The sequence below is a fragment of the Danio rerio genome, chromosome 1, assembly GCF_052040795.2.
Source record: "Danio rerio strain M-AB ecotype USA chromosome 1, GRCz13ab, whole genome shotgun sequence".
Classification (NCBI taxonomy): Eukaryota; Metazoa; Chordata; class Actinopteri; order Cypriniformes; family Danionidae; genus Danio; species Danio rerio.
This window is the reverse complement of record NC_141021.1, coordinates 40,314,095-40,334,379: the sequence shown is the minus strand read 5'-3', so window position 1 is coordinate 40,334,379 and position 20,285 is coordinate 40,314,095. Positions and strand designations below refer to the sequence as shown.

At 35.8% G+C, this 20,285-nt stretch overlaps 1 protein-coding gene and 1 long non-coding RNA gene across 6 annotated transcripts in view; both read right to left on the bottom strand.

Annotated features, from left to right (window-relative positions):
• Nucleotides 1-20,285, bottom strand: part of galntl6 (polypeptide N-acetylgalactosaminyltransferase like 6) — a 708,600-nt gene that overhangs the window by 133,755 nt on the left and 554,560 nt on the right.
• On the bottom strand, nucleotides 1,411-6,695 carry LOC147846944 (uncharacterized). The gene is made up of 3 exons (XR_015476732.1): nucleotides 6,529-6,695; nucleotides 5,723-6,477; nucleotides 1,411-3,116 (listed from the first exon to the last, which is right to left on the bottom strand). It is a non-coding gene; the product is annotated as an uncharacterized LOC147846944 (long non-coding RNA).

The window sequence follows — 20,285 nt, the reverse complement described above, 5'->3', positions numbered from 1 at the left end:
CCTTATTGCACAGGTATATGATAGAGCCTTTAATGTCTTAATACTACTACTACTACTACTACTACTACTACTAATAATAATAATAATAATAATAATGAAAATAATAATAATAATTATTATTATTATTACTATAATTTATATTTTTTCCAAAAGAGTAATGAAACTTATTTTGTTTTTAAAGTCCAAACACAAATTTAAATAAAGAAGCATTTTCTAGACAAACAGACATAAATATATTGTTTTGTTTTTAGATATAATAAGTGAAAATTAAGTGATTTTTTCCTCAAAAAAAAAAAATTTAAACTATCTACTAATGGGCTAAGTAAAATAATCTTGGTTTTGTATTAGAATTAAGATTATTTTACTTACCCAGATGGCAAATCAGAATGTTGATTTATTTCTAGTAACAAAACTTTTTTTTTATTAAAATGCTAAATTATTTTATGATTTTTAGATATTTGGACTAGAAACAAAACAAAAACACTAAGTAACATGTTTTGCAAGGCAGTCAATCCAGTAACTCCAGTTGTTTTAAAGCCTTGTCAGTTTAAACACGATTTTCTGAGTGGACAGACACAAAGCAAGTGAATAAAGAGCCAGGTATTACTGCATGAATATTAAACTTCTCATTAATGTCAACTGTCAAATGCTGTGATGGAATCTACAAAAAACAGAGCTTTTTTGGTTGTCCTGCTTCATGTTTGGTAGCAAAATGCAAACGAATACATCCTCTTTTACATGCTAAACATCACCTGGCAAATCAAATAATGTACTGATTGGAGGCAAATATAATATTGCATTATTTCAATTCTGTGTTGGCCTCTAAATATTTGCAATGGCATTAGATCGCAGTGTCTCGATTCCCCGACTGTTATTGCCCAGCTCAGCCTGTGTGTTGAGAGCTTGTTTTGTTGATTATCCAGAAGCTGGTATTTGCTGTCACAGAGCAAACAAACAAGGCTGTGATGAAGTCTTTAAACATATATTTGTCTATTCATTTATTCATTTCATCCAGACATGTTTGTTTATTTGCACACCATCTGATCAGCCGGTTTTTGAGAGAGCGTTAAAAATTGAGACCTTTGTCTTGGGATTACTTCCAATTTCAATCAGTTTCACTCATTTTAATTTGCTTTCTGTTAATTTCATTTGCTGGCTCATTGCGCAAATAACCGCAGAGAGGATGATACTGATGATATTGCTTCCAGACAAAGACGCCCATTTGTCACATTATCAAACGTGTCAAGGTGTTTTGAATGGAAAATCTGACCCAGAAACGATGGAGGGGAATGATCCATTGAGTTGTCAAATCTGCTGGATGAGATCTCTGTTCGTCTCTGCTGGGCGTCACGCTGTCCAAATTCACACCACGTACAACACTGGCATCAATCTGCACTGTTTTTTTTTTTTCTGCCGGGATGGAGAGACTTCAGAGGAGAAGTGTGATGTAAACATGCAAGGGAAAGGAGGGAGAACAAACAGAGAAGGGAGATGAGGTGTGATGCTCTCAGACAGCCTGCAGTGACATGACTCTGTCCACTCCTACAGACGTCCAGTTCTACAATGCTAACGCTTTATCTGTATCTTGGCAGGGAGGACCACATGGGTTACATGTGCGTGAATGCACTGATGCAAGAGAACTGCAATGCATCAATACTGTCAACAAATACAGTCGTCAGATGAAGGACAATTAGAGTGAATCTGGTGGAAAGCATTTTGCTAGCCTTCAAAGACAAGGAGTCTGAGTACAAGGGAATGCCATAGACTGTAAAAGATATGGACGTAGTATCTATGACGTCATCCATAGGTTTCTAAAAAGTGCAGATGAAGCTACAAGTAGGCGTGGACAACAGTCGACATTTTGTTCGCGCATTATCCTGTGAAGAAATGATGCCAAGGTATCCATAATCCTGGACCAGGCCGTATCCTGAGCTGATGCTGTAGTGCTTATGGAGGAGTAGGGTGCATGAGCCACTTGCTTGCTTGGTTGGGATTTGTGGAGCTGCACATTGATGGATTTGCTCTTAAGTCTTTGAACTTTCAGCAGTGAAATTTAAACCACACTGAACTGAACTAAACTTCAACTCTGAAATCTGGACTTTACTAGAACTTCTATGTAAAGCAGTTTTAATTGAATTGAATGCATGAATTGAATATCGTGTCAACCGGGAGTTACCAAAAAAGGGCAAAGAGGCGGAGCTACATTTAGCATTTTGCTTAGATGGTTCTTCAATGATAGAAGCACTTAATACTTCATTACCTGTGACTCGTTTGTGTTCTGACCACATGCGCTTGGCTCTGTACTAGTGATGTATGGATGACGGTTATATCCACGGGTGCTGCGAATAATCGGCAGGTCGAGTGGGTTGAGTAATAAAAAAGTACATTATGATTAATTGAGGGTGGATGTAGTGGGACATGGCAGTGGAATGATAAGATGAGACGCCCAAAATAATGGATGGAGTACTGTTCAAACTTTCAGTTAGAGGAGTCGTCAATGAAAAATCTGCTATCGTGGGCTTATTTACACAACTGGAGCAGCTTGCAAGGAAAATCTTGTGCATTCCTGCAACAACCGGTGCAAATGAATGTTCATTTAGTGAGGCTCGCTGCGTTTTGGAGGCGAGGTGGAATTACCCAAATCCAGGGACAGTAGACGTTATTCTGTTTTGCACAGTGCAAAGAAAAAGGCCAAGTAAACACAACATAGCTGCCGTTTAGGCTAATGTGGCACCATTATTGTTATCTTTTATTATTTTTACTTTCTGTATTTATTTGAAAATGAAGAAACTATTGCCTAAAGACAAACTTTTGTTTTTATAAATAAATGTTCATTTTAAAAAAGCTTACAATTAGCGTATTATTTTACTATCAAAGATGCGTAGATAAGCTCACTGATGTTGCTGTTAATAACAAACGAGCCACAGTGACCTATCATCATGCCTAAAACAAAGAATTCGAATAATTAAAGTGACGATCAGGTGTGGATATATATACGCTGTAAAAATAAATTTGATGTTTTTTTCTGGCAGCTGGGGTGCCGGAAAAAAAAGTAAATAGTGGCAATTAAATTTACAACAGAAATTTGCTGTAAAATAACAAATATTAAATTAAAGCTGCAAGCAGCGATGATAGGGACCTCGCACCCGGGCTCACCGCCGCCCGGTGGCCTCAGGATGACAGAGAACATCGAACAATATTAATTTATGGCGATATATATAAAGAACCTGAGAAAATCACAGATTTATGCCAAACTTCCTCCTGTCAGCAGGTGGCGCTATAACTGTGTCTCAATATTATTATGTAGATGTGTTCAGGAGAGGACTTTTATCCACCATGTGAAGTTTCAGGCTGATCGGACATTGTGTGGTTGAATTATGAGCCAAATTGCCTTCTGCCAGCAGGTGTCGCTATGACAGACTCAATATTGGTATGTAGATGTCTTCAGGAGAGGAATTTAATCAACCATGTGAAGTTTTAAGCAGTTCAGACATTGTGTGGCTGAGTTATAAGCCAAACTTCTTGTAGCCAGCAGGTGGCGCTATGACAGACTCAATATTATTATGTACATGTGTTCAGGAGAGGATTTTAAACAACCATGTAAAGTTTCAGGCAAATCAGACATTGTGTGGCTGAGTTATAAGCCAAACTACCTTCTGCCAGGAGGTGGCGTTATGACTGACTCAATATTGTTATGTGGATGTCTTCAGGAGTGGACTTTTATCAATCATGTGAAGTTTCAGGCTGATCCGAGATTGTGTGGAGATTGTGTTATAAGACAAACTACATTCTGCCAGGAGATGGCGCTATTAAAGACTCAATATTATTATGTAAATGTGCTCAGGAGAGGACTTTCATCAACCATTTGACATTTTAGGCAGATCTGACATTGTATGGCCGAGTTACAAGCCAAACTACCTTCTGCCAGCAGGTGGCGTTATGACTGACTCATTACTGTTTTGGGGATGTGTTCAGGAGAGGACTTTTATCAATCATGTGAAGTTTCAGGCAGATCAGACATTGTGTGGTCGAGTTATAAGTACTTCCTGTTCCATGGCGAAGCGTTGAGGTTTGTCATGCCGCCACGGACACGCCCCTCTGCAAAAACTCTAGATCTTTACAATATATCATCGCTAGAGCTTTCAGATGACACCACTCTATTTTGGTGCTGATACAGGAAAGTTTGTGGAAGGAGTTTGTTACAATGTCTAACATGTCATTTCCTGTGGCCAGCAGGTGGCGCTATAACTGTAACTGGATATCGGCACGTAAACCTGTTCAGGTCAGGACTGTTATTAAATGTGTGAATTTTGAGGCAGATCTGATAATGCATGCCTGAGTTATAACGACTTCCTGTTTTGTGGCGAATCATCAAAGTTTGCGAGGCCGCCACGGACACGCCCATCGACGAAAACTCTAAAGCTTCGCAATTTAACATCGCCAAGGCCTTTAGATTATAAAACCCAATTTTGGTGTCGATCGGATAAAATCCCTAGGAGGAGTTCGTTAAAATACAACGCCTGGAAATGGCAAAAATGCCACTTTTTCGCCGCAGGAAGTTAATAATATCTGACTTCCTGTTAGGTTTGAGATATGGCTCCAAGAGACTTTTTCGTATGTTTTGGCATGTTTAGGGTGTGTGCCAATTTTCGTGCATGTGCGTGATTCGTAGCTCGGGGGCTCGTCCGTTTAATTTTTCTAGGTGGCGCTGTCGAGTCATTTTCCCACGCCCACTTCAATATTGTTATGTGGATGTGTTCAAGAGATGACGTTTATCAACCATGTGAAGTTTCAGGCAGATCAGACATTGTGTGGTTGAGTTATAAGGACTTCCTGTTCCATGGCGAAGCGTTGAGGTTTGTCATACCGCCACGGACACGCCCCTCTGCGAAAACTCTAGATCTTCACACTATATTATCGCTAGAGCTTTCAGGTAACATTACCCAATTTTGGTGCTGATGCGAAAAAATTTGTGGGAGGAGTTTATTACTCCGTAAATCATGTCATTTTCTGTGGCCAGCAGGTGGCGCTATAACTGTATCTGGATATGGGCATGTAAACGTGTTCAGGTCAGGACTCTTATCAAACGTGTGAAATTTGAAGCAGATCGGATGATGCATGCCTGAGTTATAATGACTTCCTGTTTTGTGGCGAATCGTCAAAGTTTGCGAGGCTGCCACGGACACGCCCATCGACGAAAACTCTAAAGCTTCGCAATTTAACATCGCCAAGGCCTTTAGATGACAAAACCCAATTTTGGTGTCGATCGGATAAAATCCCTAGGAGGAGTTCGTTAAAATACGACGCCTGGAAATGGCAAAAATGGCCCTTTTTCGCTGCAGGAAGTGAAAAATATCCGACTTCCTGTTGGGTTTGAGATATGGCTCCAAGAGACTTTTTCGTATGTTTTGGTGTGTTTGAGGTGTGTGCCAATTTTCGTGCGTGTGTGTGATTCGTGGATCGGGGGCTCGTCCGTTTAATTTTTCTAGGTGGCGCTGTCGAGTCATTTTGCCACACCCACTTCCGAGACCCATAATAAACGTAAATTTTCGCCACTTCTGAGGCGTGTGCAAAGTTGCGTGAGTTTTCGGGCATGTTTAGCCTCTCTAAATCGCGATTCATTGGAGAGAATAATAATAATAATAATAATAATAATAATAATAATAAACGGAGCAATTCCAATAGGGCCTACGCACCGTTTCGGTGCTCGGTCCCTAATTACAGAAATTTCCCTAAATTTAAATTTTTGATAATTTTCTGTCATTTAACGTCTGTTATTTTATGCAAAATTTCTGTAATTTAATGGCCATTATTTTACTTTTTCTAGGACCCCAGCTTCCAGGAAAAAAATAAAAAAAACTAAAATTACAGACTTTTTACAGTGTATATCAGATTAAATTATATGTAAGGGTGGGTGGATTAGTATGAAGTCACACAATTCGGGTGATATTTCTACTGTGCACTATTTTAACAAAGTGTTTAGTCTTTTAAAAAAACACTGTTGTAATACATTGAGCCATTAAGCATTGTTCTTATGACGTTTTTCTACAGAAGGAAAATGTGAATAACTTCCAAATACTTCAAATATGTGTTAGTAAATACAAGGCTATTTATGAAATCCAGATGCTGTATGACATTTCAGATGACTTTTCTATAGCTTACAGCTAATCAATCTGTCAGATACTGGAGTGTATTCAAGTTAAATTATCAAGATAATTATCATTAGTCAAGATAAATTATCCTAAATAAAATAAACACATTTATAGATATGGCATATAATTATATAATTTCACTCATCTAGGAAATAGAGGCCAATTGAATGGTTTGTAAACAAACTTATAATTGTATGAAATATTTCTAAAAGTCAATTTACTGTGTAAAGCCACATTAAACAAAACAAAAATACAATGTATATGCCAAGTTCAGTGCCAAATCAGCCAGAATCAGCTGAGGTGAAGTGACAGCAAGCAGCAAGACCTAGCTGTCAAACAGCACAATTCTTTTTTTTTTTTTTTTTTTTGGGACAACCTGTTTTTTTATGTTTAATCCATTTCAATTTGAAAATATTATCAAGTTAATGTAATTCCTTCATATTGTCTCAACACAAATTTATTGTGAGGAACTTAACCTTTTTTTATAGTGTGTGTCAGAAGTACGGTAAGAAACAAAGGACCACAAGTGTAAAAACTGTAATTTTATAATATATATTTAAATATTTACTGAATATAACATTATCTTAAACACAATTGCTAATGCATATGAACTGCAAACTGTTCTGTTAATGTCTATGCATCTAGCATAGTAGAAAAATGCGGCTAAATTAATATTAATTAAATTATTTCCAGATATAATATTTCAGGGCTGCTCAATCCTGGTCCTAGGCATCTACCTTCCTGCAGAGTTCAAGCGCAACCTTGATCAAACACATCTGTCTTTAATTATCAAGTGCTCCTTCAGATTCTACTTGGATGGTTTAGTTGTGTTTCATCAGGTTTGGAAGCTGAACTCTGCAGGAATGTAGATCTCCACGAACAGGATTGAGCAACCCTGTGTTATTGCCTTTGGTTGGACTTAATTATATATATATATATATATATATATATATATATATATATATATATATATATATATATATATATATATATATATAATTATTATTATTATTATTATTATTACCAAATCGCTCAATAAACCTTTCAAGGGTGAGTTTAAAATACTCCAGTGACTGTTACTTAAAAGAATCCATTGCTTTCTAAAGTTCCCATGGTGACTTGTGAAGTTTATCACGTGATCCACCAGAAACTGGATACTCTTATTTTAAAATATGTCATAGAACATATATTTTGTTTTTTAAACGGCTTAATAATAATCATATTATTTGTTAAATGACGGGTAATGGATGTCTTCTTTGTTCTAGAAGTGATCGTATGTCAACAATAAGTATTTATATTATTAATAAAATTACGCATTAATTGTATTTTATAAGCTAGATGGGATATGGCTGAGGTCACTCATGTTGATATAGCATAATCTAATAAAATGACAAATAATATTTCTACATTACTGTAAGGGTTGGGTTTAGGGTTGAGGTATGGGTGACACTAACAAAATACAAATAATGTGTAATTTAATAAATAATATTAATACTTCTATTTAACTTGCAAAAATAAATGAAGGAAAACAACTGTTTATCTGGTAGTGGAATAGAGAAAATATTCAAGTAACAAACATATCTTACGTGTGTATCTTACGTGAACAAATATATTGAAAAATAATATTTATTGCCATCTCCACAGACATCTGTGTGTATTTTACAAACCTTAAATAGTCACCTTAACCTTAAATAGCTTGTAGTTTTGCATATTTGATATCTGAAATCTAATATAAATGTCAATTTAAATATAAATTTTGCCTTAGAGCACGCCAAAATTTTTTAATTTTAGCAGTTGATGATGTGCACTCCGAATGTTCTAATCACACCAGTGTTATCTTATGCTTTAGGGACCAGTCAAGGCTGATCACACTGGTGTGATCGTACGCTTGAAAGGGTAAAAAATAAACAGATTTTTCAAAGTAAAAAAGTTAAAAAAAGTAAAAAGTAAAAAAAATTTTAAAAATTTATTTTTAATGAATACACAGATTATAACAATTAAGAACTAATGCATTAATGAGGAGTTACTAAGCAGTCTATATGATTATTATTTAAGAATAATAATGCTATTAATATTGTGGCATATATTATTTCCTCATTAACATGGGATATTACAAGTGTAATGTTATGTGTTAATTACATCAAATGGTCAGTGTTAGGTAAATTTTAGTTGATCATTAGCTAATGATTTGCATAAAAAACAATTTATATATTTTTACTTCCAATACATGACTATTAAATCATCATTATTGTTATTACAAACAGCAAAAAAATATGTTTTTAATTTTATTGGTTAGTTTAGTATAAAAGACTGGGAAATCTACAAATTTTGCATCAACAAAGAAACTTATTTTTAATTCTCACAACACAATAGATTTAAACAACATTGTAACACTGCACAAAGAGAAGCCAATGACATGTAGTAATATTTCTGGTGTCAAATTTTTCAACTTCAATATAGACTACCATTTTTGCCTCACATCGTTGTTTGTCCCCAAACACTGAAAAGGCATCTTCGATCAAGCTTGTTGGGGATTGAGTGGCAAGCAGTATATCTTCATGCTAAGCACATCGGTGAGGCTTATAAGTCTGTCTAACGGCGGTAGGAGAGCAGAGATCGGGAAGTGAGATTTTCTGGTCTGGATATTGACAGTTGTGAGGGGCTCGTTGCTCCGAGATGACTGCAACACTGAGGGATTAGGGAATGAGAGGAAGAAGCACAGCTGACAGAGACAGAAACAAGCCTTTTCTCCTTCCATCAGCACGCACACGCATCCCTGCATCTCAGTTAACACACACACATGCACACACACACACACTCCTCAGGGCTTGCAAATGAATTTGAGTGATGAATAACAGTGTCAGTCAGAAAAAAAACAACATAGGATTTACAAGAGGTGTCACCATGCCGAGGTAAAAAGCAGTCACTGGAACAGAGAGTGTGTTTTGTGTGCGGGTGAATGAGGCAAAGGAAAATGGAATAAGTATAGTGTTTACTAAAGAGAGGTTAGTAACAAAGTGCGATGAAAGCAATAGGTCACCTCCAATTACCTTTATAAATCTGTATGGGAACACTGAACTCTAAATGCAGGAATGTAGGAAACAAAACATATGTCAATCTAACTTTCCAGTAAAATTTGCAGTGAAAACATGCGCAGTGTGCATTTGGGGTGCACATCCACCAAAGCGCCAAAAACACCAGTGCTCTTGAAAAAAATGCTCATGCTTCTGCAACTGAGCTTTTTTTATTAATTTTTTTAAAGGTGTAAAATCTACATTGGCATTTAAAAAAAAAACATGTTTGCTTGAATACAGACAGAATACAGAATGCAGTTTTGCCAACTAAAGGTCTGCATTCAGGTGGCTCAGTAGTTAGCACTGTCACTTCACAGCAAAAAGGTCACCGGTGTGAGTCCCAGCTGGGTCAGTTGGCACTTCTGTAGCTATGGAGTTTGCATGTTTGTGGGTTTGTGTGGGTTTTCTTCACATGCTCTGGTTTCCCCCACAGTCCATAGACATGTGCTATAGGTGAATCGAATAAACTAAGGCCCAAATTACACTCATACATTTTTGTTTTAAAATGCTATGGTTACGCCTTCTGTCCACACTACCCTGGAGTTTTCGAGCGACGAGAACAGAGAATTTTAAAAACACTGAAGAGGCCATTTTAATTTTAAAATGTTGCTGCTCCATGTCAGTGTGGATGAAGGAAAATGGAGAGATCTGAAAAAGGAGGCGTGGCTGCAGACATTCGCCAATCTGATTGGGGCTTTTTCTCAATATTAAGTACACCAGGTTAATTCTAGCATCCTTTTCTTGTAAGTTCAGACTTAGCAGGTTTGATATGGAAAACAAACTCCCGAGGACACGTCGGGTAAATCTTCAAAGGGAACATGGTACACTGTAAGAAAAAAAAACTAATTTTACAGAAAATATCCTTAAATTTTTTACAGTCATTTTTTGTCATTTTACATTATATTCAAAACTTAGTAAAATGACAACCAATCTCTCTAAATTAACCATTTGACTTTCATTTTAGGTACTTTATTATTAAAGACAAATTACTGACAATTTTGTTTTTTATACAGGGAAATTACAGTATTATTTATACAGTAATTTTTTTGTTATTTTAAATTATATTCAAAAGTTCGTAAAAATTACAAACATTATCTATAAATTAACGGCTTGACTTCTATTTTATGTACTATATAAGTAATGACAAATTACAGCAATTTGTCAGTTTTTTACAAAAAAAATTGACATACTATTTACAGTGTTTTTTCCTGTTTTTTAAGTACATTTAAAATTACGTAAAATTAAAGTAATAAATTGTAATTACTTGCTCTGTAAAAAAAAATAAAAATCGTAAAAAAAAGGTCAAATGACTGGCAGCTACGGCTGCCAAACAAAAACCATAAAATTATGGTAAAATTTCTTTGTTAGTTCCATGGCAACCTTGCCATTTGACATCATCAAAATATAGAATGAAATGAATAGATAAATAAAATAATACATTCCAAACTGTGGTGATGTGTTGGATTTGGCTGTTATATCTGACGTAATTATAGTTTATAAAAATGTTCTCATTTGTTATTGTTTTTACATTTCAGTAGGCATAAACTTTATGTATGTGATTTTAACACCAGATGCATTTAGACCTGTCTAATTTCATCAGAACTTCATCTTAGACGACTTTTTGAAGTGGTTTAAGTGATCAGGTTTATATGCATCTCAAATGCATTTCAGAGGGCATTTACACTTTTCCTTTTCACAATCGAATAGATGTCCAATAAAAATGCATGAAGTGAACAGGTATAAATGAGTCTAAATGCTTCATTAGTGTTACTTTACCTGATTCCACACACACATAGGAATGTTAGGAATCTACTTGTGGAATGTAGATGTTAATTTAAACACAGTGCAGACTATGAAAGGTATGCAATATTTGTCTCTCAGCTGTGCAGTTTCTCCAGAAAGACGAATATCCCGGTACTTGGAGACAATAGGCTAGACTTAGCTCATTAACAGCCACTGACCTTTCCAGCCCTCGTCTGTAAGCCAAGTGTATTGGAAGCTGCCTGCATGTGTGTATGCGTGTGAGTGTGCATGGAAGAGAGGGCATAAATCAGGCGACTTCTTCCCTCATTTACGCATTTCCAATGTTGATATTGTGATCCTAGATGTCACTCACGTAAGTGAACTTATCAACATACAAATCTTTCCAGGAATATTCATGAGGAGAGAGGCATATTTGTGGGTATGTGCTTTCATGTTATTAAAAGTGCCATTTTTCTTACCAGCATTTGAATAGCGAGACGCGAAACATGCAAACAAAGGACGAGTGCAAAATATTTTTAATTAACATGTCAGCCGGCACAGCAATTAACACCTACAGTTGGCTATTTGTTTGAAACTTATTTTGTCTTTGTACTTTAGTTGCACTTTGTAATTTGCAAGATTATTATGCAGAGACGGTTTTAAGTGCCATTAGGCTTCTGCGATTAAAATGTGTAAACACGGTGGATTTGTGCCAGAAATTCTGATGATAATATTCAAGTAATTGAGGGTGTCCTGAAATTGCCATGAATAATAAACATGACGAATATCCAGCAAGCATTTTTTGTTTTTAAAAGATGTCTAATAGACGTCTAAACATAGTTGTCTTGGCTAAAACAAGCCTAAAATTGGTCTGTCAGTGAAAATCTAATAGACGTCTAAGAATATGCCAAAACTAGACTAGTGTTTAAATAAACAGAAATTATTGACTACTAGTAGTGCTGCTCAATTTTGGGAAACAATCATAATCACGATTATTTTGGTCATAAATCTTATCCCGATTATTCAAAACGATATACAGCTGAAGTCAAAATAATTTACCCCCCTGTGATTTTTATTTCTATTAATATTTTTAATAAATATTTCCCAAATGATGTTTAACAGATTCAGGAATTTTCGCAGTATTTGCTATAATATTTTTTTCTTCTGGATGATATCTTTTTTATTTTATTTTGGCTAGAATAAAAGCAGGTTTAAATATTTTGATACCTATTTTAGGGTCAGTAATATTAGCATATTAGCCCCCTTAAGCTATATATATTTTTGATTATCTGCAGAAGAAACTACTGTTATACAGTACAATGACTTGCCTAATTACCCTAACATGCCTAATTAACCTAATTAAGCCTTTAAATTGCATTTTAAGCTGAACACTAGTATCTTGAAGAATATTTAGTCAAATATTATGCGCTGTTATCATAGCAAAATTGAAAGAAATTAGTTATTAGAAATGAATTATCAAAACTATTATGTTTAGAAATGGGTAGAAAAAATTCTTTCCGTTGGGGGGAAAAGGTCGCTAATAATTCAGCAGTGCTACTAATTCTGACTTTTTTTTTTTTTTTTTGACTATTTCCCGCCTGTAAATAGGTAAAAGTGAAATAAATACAATAAAATAAAAAATTTTAAACAAACTGTGCTTTAAGCATCTTCACTGTAGTAAAAAAAAAAAAAACTACTTTAATTATAGCTACAAAAGTCCTTCAGTCAAGAGCAGTGAGGGATTTTCTTCTTTTGTTGTTTGATTAATAATGACAAAAACAATCGGCAGCAGTCACTTTTTTCGGACTGATCCAAATCCGATCTTGCGTGTGCGTTATATTCTGTTTATAAGCCAACCAAGCCATGAAGGTTCCCTATTATAAGGCATTAGAAAGTTGTCATGTAGGCCTACTAGATCTCAAATGTTCTAAAGCTATTCTACAGTTTAATGTAAAGTACAGACGGATATTCACATGGTTAACTGTATTATGCTTAGAAAAAAAAACAGAAAAAAAAAAACAGCACAGTATCGGTATGGGATCTTTATCTATTAACACAGATATATAGATAACTTTGTATATATATATATATATATATATATATATATATATATATATATATATATATATATATATATATATGGATATAGATATTTTGGTATCTAGATTCCAAAAAAACGGTATCGGTGCATCCCCACAGAAAACACCTTTAACCTTTGAAAGATGCGAGGGGCGATCTCTCTGCAATCATTACAAATTAAGATTAACCTACGAGTAAAACAATATATTAATCTGCGGGTGATTTGTGTTCCGAACCGTGGATTGTGAAACGTCCAAATCACAAGTTTAGCCTTGTTTTAGCCAAGCTGTCTACATTGAGATTAGATTAAATGTCTATTAAACACAAAACAGTTTGATGGATAGTCTGTTTTCTGTGTTTATACACATTAAGTCATGAAGTTAAATATGTCAAACGGAGCCAATGGAGCTCTGTAAATATGATCTAACTCCAAATTGGGGTACACAGTGGCTCAGTGGTTAGCACTGTCGACTCACAGTTCACTTGTTCGAGTCCCTGCTGAGTCAGCTGGCAATTCTCTGTATAGTTTGCATGTTCTCCCCATATTTATGTGGGTTTCCCCCACAGTCCGAAGACATGCGGTATAGGTGAATTGAATAAACTAAATTGGCCTACTTTTTGTGTGTGTGAATGAGTGTGTATGGATGTTTGTTCATTTCACTTTGGCTGAAAAAAGGGACTAAGCTGAGGAAAAATGAAAGAATAAATAACAACAAATTGGCATAAATGACTTTTTTACTATAAATGTTGCACTTCTTAACCATACACAACATAGCAGAGGATGATCCATCATATATAACCCTAAGGAATTTCTATAGATGAGGAAATAGAGAACGGCCACGATCCATAAAATATTTACCCCAGCAAATATTGACAAAGCTAATAGTCCAGAGCTATTTCTGATCCAACTCTCATATGGAAAAGCAAACACTTCCACATCTCTCAGAAAGCTGCCTAGCAGAAGGCATCACTCTTTAAGACACCCTCGTAATGACATGAATCTTCTCTAATCATCTGTGAAGATGAATTTTTCCTAAATGCAAATTGTGAGGCGCATTTACATTTATGTGTCACAACAGCCTATTTCACCGCACAGAGGAACGTTATCGTCAAGGCACATTCTGACAAGGATTTCAAGGTAAATACTTTACAGGTAGGCATATGACCCGAGTTAGTTAACTCACCAAATCTCTGCTTCTCAATTTTTGATATTCTATTTCCTAATTAACGTAAAATAAATAAAAATCGTGCACACCTATGTCCCTCAACAGATGGCAGAACCTGGACCCATCTGCACTCATCTGAAAGCAGCCTTAGAAGAAGACGAGACAGAATGAGACAGAGGGCTTCTAGTTCCACCCGCGCGCACATACATACACTCGCTAATTACTTTCATAATGACTTCAGACTTAATTCACACCATGCAGCCATTCACACCGGTTGCCATGGAACTAACAGAGTACGGTTATATAAAGAATTGGAAAGCACAATACAGGAGAAAAGTTCACTGGGAGGCTTTTGTGCACAAACATGGGGTTTAAAGTCAGAATGTTCGATGTTCATTTTTAATAAGCACTGTCTAAAGCCCATATTTAAGAGTATTTTACATATACCTTTACCAGAACACCTTTTCAAGTGCTTGCTAAAGCAAATATCTAATCAGACAGTCAATTGGTAGGGCGTTTGGGCATGTAGATGTGGTCAATCCAATTGGCTAAAGTTCAAATCTTCAGTGACTTTGAAAGAGGAATGTTATTGGTGCCAGACATGCTGCTCTGAGTATTTCAGAAATGTTTGAAAAAATGAAAATGGCCAGTGAGCAGCAGTTCTGTATGCGTTGCTGATGCCAGAGGTCAGAAGAGAATTGCCAGATTGCCTTTGGCTGATAGAAAGGCAACAGTCATTCAACTAACCAAGGAATGCAGAAGAGCACATCAAACCAAGTCAAATTTACACTTATGTTAGAGACTATTCACGTAGAACACATTTTTTCATTCCAATGTTCTATTTTTAGATTGTTTCTCAATAGATGTTTCACTGTAATGCTCGTGTCTCCCATCTTTTGCAGCACCTTGCACATGAGCACTGTGTTTTTAATGTGCTATGTAGGCTTGATAGTTAAACCTAGTGGCTGAACTAGGTATTGCGGTCCGGATTCAAAATATTGGATGCCTGTTTTTTCACCCAACACCTTCTCCTCCAACGTGAAGCACGTGGTGGTTACCAACTTGATAACACCAGGTGATAGCGAGCATCAAGCCTTGCACTGTAACCATGTGATCAATGGTGGTAATAAGGCACGACCCTCTTCACACAATTATAAAACACCTTGGGTGTATGGCTATACACAAAAATTTGCTTTATATATGTTCCTTACATTACATTAAAGCTAATGTTTGAATTTGTGAATATGCATAAAGCAGCAAGAAGGTCGCTGGTTCGAATCCTGACTGAGTCAGTTGACATTTCTGTGAGTTTGCATGTTCTCCCCGTGTTCGTGTGGGCTTCCTCCGGATGCTCTGGTTTTTCCCACAGTCTAAAGACATGCGCTATAGGTAAATTGAATTGCAGCTGGAGGGGCATCTGCCATGTAAAACATATGATGGATAAGTTGGAGGCTCATCCCGCTGTGGTGACCCCTTATGAATAAAGGGACTAAGTCAAAGGAAAATTAATGAATGAATATTTGAATTGTTAACACCTCAGGTGAATTTTTATAACTGTGAATCTACATCTCACTTCAGAGGCCACTACTTTCCTCCAGAGGTCACATTTTGACCATAGCCACATGTATATTGAGGCAGCCTTCACGACTAAAATCAAATGAGATGTGTTTTCCATCAAGTCAACCCAGACTGGCAAAATATAATCGGGTAAACTGGCAATTGGCAGAGTGAGAAACAGACCAAAACAAAAACTGTTGATTTTCTGGCAAGGAATGCAACTATTTAAAGGAGAGTTTAGCATTGTATTTCAAATAACCAATAGAGTATATTAACTTAGCATGTTTCTTAAGTATCTGCAAACATTCATTTATTCATTCATTTTTCTTTTTGGCTTAGTCTAGTTAATTAGAAGAACTTACAGAACAGAAGCAAGTTGTCATGACAAGAGTTTTAATTTATAGCAACATGGCGCAGGAGGCACTTCCTGAGCACGTTCTTTTTGAATGGCTTCTTAGTTTGTCTCTCGCTTTTCCCAAAGTTAATATAATCACTTTGATCTGGTCTGTATCCACACAAGATGATTAACCTGCATTGAGGATGATCTTAACACAAGCCTCCATGATCAGAGAGGAGATCGAGTCAACAACATTGAGTGAAATCCAGTCATTTTACAGACCCTAAAGTACATTACTTTCCAAAAAACTCTGGCCAATTTATAATACCTACATTATCAAAATCAACAGGTAGTTGTTCTTCTTATATAGCACCTACACTTTTGAACAGGTTTTCTAACACAGTTTGGGTGACAGGCCGTTGTCAGGGTAAATTTAAATTAAAGAACCACCACTTTGACCTAACAAACAAATAACACACAACCACAATCTTAGAATTCAAATACTGCAAGGTATTTTAAGTAAGGATGGGGATCATTTTTATCAATACTGATACCATTTCTAATACCATTTATCAATACCGGTTATTATTGATACTGTAATTGATACTATTTTCTATAATTTAATGCATAAAATACGTGAAAATGTGTTGAGAATATGCTATTTTATCAGTGCTTAAACTTTATTAAAATATACAAATACTTGTAAGCAAACAGAAGTAGGTGAATAAAGTGTGAAGACATAAATAATTAAACATGGCACATCACTTGACTTGGATGGATTTTTTAGTTAGTAAATGTAGAATATATTTGTAATGCTGCCAGATTTTTTTCACTATTTCAATACCTTTTTTTTTGCATCCTGCACAACCTTATTTAAGAGAAATACCCTACTGTTGACCTGTCTGCTTCTTATCCTGAGTTTACAATGGCTCTGCATCCAGCTGAGAAGATTGACCTGTATTTAGGACAATCACAATAGAGCTCTTCTTGAGATGAGCCCACAAGATTAATCCTCAGAAAACACCTTGATTATACAGTAGGATGAGTCCTTAACATTGATCTTCATGGCCAGATTGAATGCACCTGACATCCGGGACCAGCGATCACCTTCACCTCTACCAAGAAGGACGCTAATCGTGCTCATGAGACTGCTGAGAAGCAAGTCCTTGCCTCTTAATTTGTCTGGCCAGAGAAAAAAAAACTGATCCCTCACTAAAGTCTGATTTCTCCCAAGGTTTCTTTTTCTCCATTTCTGTCAATTAGTGGAGTTTGTGTTCCTAGCCACTGTCACCTTTGGTTTGTTTAGTTGAGATGCCCTTACAGTGAATCACGTCCTTCAAAGGTGCTGTATTGAGCTGAACTGAAACATCATTAGACTAAAAAAAAAAAACACACACTATTCTGTGGACCAGAATCTGAACTGGAGCTGATGTGTTGAATTGTTTTACAATTATGATGATCACAATAGAGGTATTTCTACTGAACTGAACTAGTTTTAATTGAAAAAGAACTACACTAGGATTCTATCACCGTCCTCCTGTCTGCCTGATGTGTTGGAATGTTCTGCTATCTGAAAATGTGTTATTGCTTTACCATCCTCTTTTCTACACCCATGTTAAGCTTGACACTCTACAATTTAAAAAAGTGATATAGAAATTAAGAATAGGATGACATCCGATGTGTTATTATTTATTGTGTAAAACACTATGGACATACAGATGACTTTACTTGACCTTGCAGCAGATGGGCTATAGAAGCTGAAGACCACAATGGGTGTACTCCTGTCTGCTTATAACAGAAACCAAGACTACAATTTGCATGGGCTCGTAATACAGTAATTGTGCAACAAAGAAATATAGGTTGACATTTAGAGATAGAGTCAGAATTTGTCTTAAATGACATGAACACAAAGATTCATTACAATATATATTTTATCAACCGTTTAGGCTGCTTGTTCAATTTCAATTCAATTCATCTGTATTTCTATAGCCCTTTCACAATGTTGACTGTGTCAAAGCAGCTTAACATAGACGTTCTAGTCAATTCAAACTGTGTCAGTCCAGTTTTCAGAGTTAAAGTTCAGTTTAGTTCATTTCAATGTAGTTAAATTTTCACTGCTGAAAGTCAAAACACTGAAGGGCAAATCTATCAATGCGCACCTCCACCAAGTGGTAATGTAATGGTGTGGGTGATGTTTTCCTCACACACAGACTACCTGAATATTGTTGCTAGCTAAAATCGATGATATAGGTAAGGGGTAATCAATGGATTGCCATCTTTTTTTATGATGTTAAATGTGGAGGCAGAGAACCACTCTATGAAAAGTGCATTTAAATTTCTTTAACACATGGCAAGCAGATCAGTATTCTGCTTATGTCATGGTCATTTGTCAAGTTATAGACAAGTTATAGCAAGTTATGATCTTTTCAGCACAATATTTGACTGAATTTGTTACAATTATGAGTTAATATTCTGGATCTTGTAGAATTGAATCAGCTGTCACAGAACTTCTGATAAATTTTTCTATGGGTAAATGTCTACGAATATAATGAACATAAGTAAAAGGTCAAAGTACTTGCACTATAAACATTTGTGCTTATTATGGTGCATACATACAAGCTTGCAACATCAAGCAGCATGGTGACCTGTTTATATTGTATATGTCTAAAAATTAATGAAATGAATGAAACTGGAATACTCAAGCCAACATGGTTCCAATGATGGCACCTGCATGTAGATGAAATAATAAACTCAATAAGTTCTAGCAATAATTTTTACAAATATTTGGAGCATAGTTGGCTGATCAACACTGGCTCCTTGTCAAAGCACATGCTGGTGTCCTTGAGATTAAACAAATGAATAAAGGGTCCTTCAACTGTGATTGCATTGCTATGGTTACTACTATTTAGGGGTGTGAAATTACACTGGCCACACGGTTCGGTTTGGTTACGATTATCATCTAATCACTTCGGTTCAATTTTATATCTTGGCCCATCAAGGTGCATTAATGATACTTTCCATAAACAATTAGATATTGTATCAGCAGCACAACAGTTCTTGCATTAAAATGTAAACTGTATAAATATTTTTATCTTTATATATTATTTGTAATACAATTGTGTCCTTTAATACAAGCAGTCGGATATATGTACTGTACCTTTTATTATACCTGCTCCAAGAAAGCACTATTTTAACAAAAATCAAACGAACCAAAATACAAGCACAGAACAAAAAGAGCATTTATAGCAAATAAACAAATGTAAATATTATGCCGCTTTTTTTGGAGCATTATTGACCATGTTCGTAAACAGCTATGACTGATCATGCGCAACAGAAAAGGCTGCGATTGACTCTAACAGTCAGCACGGCTGTGGCGCTGTTCCGGAACATGAACACTGATATTAAACGGCTGCGGTAATCAGCTGATTTGTTATATACGGCGATGCGGAGAAGAAAACTTGCTCGCAAGATGCGCTCATGTTTAGATTCACAAGGTGCGTTACAGCAGAGAGAGGAGAGAAAATGTTACCTCACAAATACTCCAACCGGTCAAAGAGGCCACAGAGTGAGAGAGAGAGAGAGTTTACAGCTTTCATTTGTTCCTAGCTGGGTTCCGATGTACTTCCCTGTCAGTGAAAGACTGTCAAGCAAACTCACAAGCAGTGAATTGTGCACAGTTATCTGCTAGGTCTCCTCCCTCGCCATTGTAAGCTACCGCCAAATAACACATTCATTCATTTTCTTTTCGGCTTAGTTCCTTTATTAATCTCGCCACAAAGGAATGAACCGTCCGTATAACACATATGTGATAAATTATGTACATAATAACCGGTAATGATTATAACTGAATCAATACTGAATTGTTTGCATCTGCATCGCAGTGCATTGAAATAACAATTGATTTTGACATCCTAATACTACTACTTGAGGGGAGCATATTTATTTCGAACTACGATCAAACTGACCTAAACTACCTGTTCAACTTTATTGCACACCTTTCAGCCAATCAGAATCAAGAATTTCAACAGACTATTAACTGTATAACATAATAACAATTATAACTATTATTAAATCCTATGTTTAAATAACTGAACTGCATTTATTTAAAGTCTGTTTCTTTGTTTGCTATAAAAATAGCTTATTATTTAACAGCATACAACTTAATGTCATTGACGAA